This window comes from Cynocephalus volans, chromosome 7, assembly GCF_027409185.1.
Source record: "Cynocephalus volans isolate mCynVol1 chromosome 7, mCynVol1.pri, whole genome shotgun sequence".
NCBI lineage: Eukaryota > Metazoa > Chordata > Mammalia > Dermoptera > Cynocephalidae > Cynocephalus > Cynocephalus volans.
In genome coordinates, this window is record NC_084466.1 from 38,399,137 (window position 1) to 38,403,467 (window position 4,331).

Here is a 4,331-nt window from a genome sequence, read left to right on the forward strand (position 1 = left end):
TTTCTCCTAGACACTCTGCAGATGACTTATCTACTTGTTGTTTTGGACATTTTTGCATTAGAGGTGAGGGCTGGCTGCCTCTAGTCAGCCATCTTGCCAGGAAAATTAAAACAAAAACAGTTAACTTCTTATGAAAGCTGAGGCATTGAAAATTAAAACAATGATTTCAAAAAAGAGAAAACCCCTCTGAATATTTGATTTTTCATTCTCTTCTTGAGCTGCCTCAATCCTAACTGTGCAGCACCACTATTTTGTATGTGGCTTTAGACTGAATTCACTGTGACCAGAGAAAAACCACCCAAGATTTGAAGGTAAAAAGTAATAATAACCTAATATAGCCTTTCTAAGGGCCAGGAAGTGCTCTAAGTACTTTCCATTTATTAAATCACTTAATCCTTGCAGTAACCCTGTGAGATAGGTACTATTTTCACCCCATTTTACAGATTAGGACACTGAGGCTTTGAAAAATACAGTAACTCTCCTATGGTAAGTTTCAAATCCAGGTTATCTAGCTAAAGAGTCAGTACTCTTAACTACTGCACAAAATTGCCTCTCAATAGATACCTAAGTGATTGTATGTGTGTTGTGTTTATGTGTGTGTGTGTGTTTTGGGTGGGGTAGGGGTGGTTAAAGCATAAAGCTGTTTTTTTACACATACTATACATACTTTTCTGCAGTGCTTTTTCATGCTCAACAATACATCTTGGAGACAGCTGTGACCACATAATTTTCTGGACCCAGTGCAAAATGAAAATGCCCCCTGTCCAAAAATTACTAACAGCATCAAGAAAGCAGCAGCCAAGTATGAAACCAAGCATAGGGCCTTTTAAGTGCAGGCCCTGTGTGACTGCCCATGGGTCACACACTTATGAAGTTAGCCCATTGTGGACATCATAGAACCCAGAATGTTTGCCTCTAAATCTTGTCACAACCGTAGCTGCTTCTCACTAACTGATCATTAGCTGATCATAGAAATAGATGCCAACTTCATGCCAAAACCCAGGGACATGCCAACTTTTTTGTTATGGTTGTCAACTTAAAGGGGGAGAGGTAATAAGTGCACCCACACAGCTTCTGCTGCTGACTAAGACAGAGAGAAAACAAGTCTGGCTGCATAAATATATGGGTAGAGATCTGGAGATTAGAAATCTTTAGTCTGTAGATACCTTGCCTTGTATCTTTCACTTTATTTTTAGCAAGATAATTTCGTTCACTAATATTGACAAGATTCACACTAAACTCTTCCTCCTTGCCATTCCCTCCCTGCACCAAAGCCAAAATTATTCCCACCACAATTGGGCTATACTTTCAAGTATTAAGCTCCTTTACCCAAATAGCATTGAAAAGTTGGATGGCTAGACTCTGCAGTATTTCGTATCATTTGGATTTTCCCTTGCCTTTGAAGGGGAAAACAGGAACCATCTTAAGAGCTTTGGCTCAGCTGACCACCCTGATAAGGTCAGGAGCCATCCACCGAGGAAGACCCTCCATACTCTTTCCTGACCTGCCGGTGCAAGATTTACTTTGTCTTTATCCCTTCTGCATTTCCCAGCTGATGACCTAGTGAATTGGGGAATTAATTTGACACCTTTTTCACAAGCTGATTAAACATAGAGTTGACAACAGGATTAACTCCATAACTAGAGTGCCTACAGAGCAGGAGGCACTGGCCAGGCAAAGAAAACCTAATTCAGAGTCATCCAGAAGGTTACAGACAAGAAAAAAGGAGCCAAGAGGAAAATTTCCAGAACATTTCCACTTAGAAGCACGATGAAACTTGTTGACTAAGGTAGCAACGTTATCTAGGGCATGCATTTGACAATCTGGCACAGGTGACGAAACTGACAAACACACACAAGAAATGAGCCCAACATTATCTGTAAATTGGTCCTGATTGAATACTTCATGTCATCAAGGGAATAGAGGCAATGAAAGAAAAGCCTTATATCTCTGCAAAGAAAAGAATTTCTGTCAGAAATGAGACTAGGAAATAAAAGAGGAAAATGTCTTAAGAGAGATCACTACGCCTTATGTAAAGTACATATTGTAAAAGGAAAAGGGAAAAGCAGCTTGATTCTGAAACTCTATTCAGTGTAATTTTGTGTAAGCTGTTCTCTAAGAGAGAGATTGAACTCTAATCAACCAGCATCTTTTTCCAGATGGCTCAAAGTATGCCTTAATCTGTTTTTTAAAAGAGGGTGGGGATGATTCTTTACTATGAGGAAAGGAACGTATTGAGATTTGATCAAAGGATTTTGCCAATACATATTTATAAACTCGAAGAGCGCTCTCAGAATGGTTTGCAAGGGTTTTCCCTTTACTCAGTCTGCCCAGCATTTGTTGGCTCCTGATTGCTGAGATGATGAAATTCTGATTCTTGGGTAGCTAAATGGTAAGTACACCTCTTTTTTATTTATTTTTAACAAGAGACCCTTAATCAATACTTGTTGAATGAATGAAAATAAAGAGTCCCACATCCCCATATCCAAAGCTGTACCAGTTGACAAAGGAGTAACTGGAGGAGGAAGGCCAGGTTGGCTTGCACAGCTGAAGGCAAGGAGCCACCATTCTATCCTTGTCTACACAGACCAGTTTGATGTGGACATGGCTGCAAGATTTGATCCTGTGGCACTCCCAGCTTTATGAGCACTTTCAGCAGTTTTCCTTATAAACACAGTAACAAGGCTTTACCTAAAACAATCCCACTGTGCCAACAATGAAATCATAAATGCTGGGGGAAAGGATTCCTGGACATCACACTTATTCATCCATTCGTTTCTCCATCCACGTATTTAATGAGCATCTACTAAGTCTCAGACATTGTGCTAAGATCCTGAGGATATACAGGTCAAAAAAAATAGCATACTCCTCCTTCCACTTCAAATTTACAATCTCGTGGGGATAATTCAATTATAATAGAGTTTGTTGAGAACTATGATGCCATTATTACGGGAGTGCTTTTGAAGGATACTTAATCCAGACTTGGGGAGTCTTCCCAGAGAAGAGGCAAAGAAGCATAGACCTTAAAAATGACTATGACCTAGCCAAGCAAAAGGTGGTGAAGATTATTCTAGCCAAAGGGAATGGCATTTTCAAAAGGCCAAAGGCAAGTCCAGGGAGAGGCATGCCGGGATCTAACTTGACTTCATGATGTGTGGGGGTAGAGTGGGCGGTGGGGAGGACATGCGGGGATGGGATTGGAAGGGTGGAGAGGACAGCAAGAAGTCACCCATTCTCTTGTACTTGGATGGGGATCTACATTTAATTGAATTAAATTCTGCAAACTCGAATCGTGCTGTGTGCTGCCAGAAATACAAGGATCTGCAGGAAGATGTCTCTGCCCTCAAGGAGCTTGAGTCAATAGCAAACTCTCAGGGTCCAGGATCTATGTCAAGTCACAGAACAGATAATCCATGAGATGGGAGATGTCCTACAATGATACTGAGCGCTGATTTAGACATGCTGGCTTGTGAAGGAAGGATAATCTCGTTCTTTCATGTATGTGATTTTAGCTGTGATGTGTGGGTGTGTATGTGTATTTGTTTAAAGCACACCAAGAGAGATTCTTGAACTCTCTGCATTCTACCAACATTAAAAAATAAAGGTGATCTAATGAAATTATTAATCACAATAATGTCTTCTGAATTCAAGAGATATTAAGATGGGCATTCCATCATAGAAGAAAGTTACAACGTGTGGTTTGTGATACAGTAGCAACAGTTGGAACTTAAAAACTTGAAAAATTCACCTCAAAGTTTTCTTTCTTTAGGTAGGAGTTTGAAAAACCTGAACCCCATCTGACTTGATAAAGCAAATAGAGTATCGTTTTCCCCTCAAAGTTCATATGTTTGACTGATCTATAATCTAAAGAATCTTCTAGGACTTCCCAAAAGCTTTTGAAGAGATTTGCAATTGCAGAGATGTAAAAATAAAGGCAGTATGTATTTTAAAGTCATGCATATTTAAAGGAATGTACTGAAGCCAACACGAAATGCCAAGCCACTCGTCATCATGCAGCAAAATTGGAGATATTAAATAATATTCTCCTTTTAGTATGATTTTGGTGGGATGATAATAGGCTTTTTCGTAAGGTCTTTTCTGTACTCTTATCAGGTAGACTCCAGTTCCAACCTTATTCAGAGCCGTGATTTGTTAATTTTCAGAGAACGAGTTGTTTAAACAGAGAGCTACACAGCCAATTACAACTAAACAAACAAACTGATTACAATAATAACTTTGAAAACCACTAACCTAGACTGAAGCTTCCCAAACCCTGATCAGAAGACTCCTGCAGCTACTGCAAAAACACTTCAACCCCATGTGTTTACCAA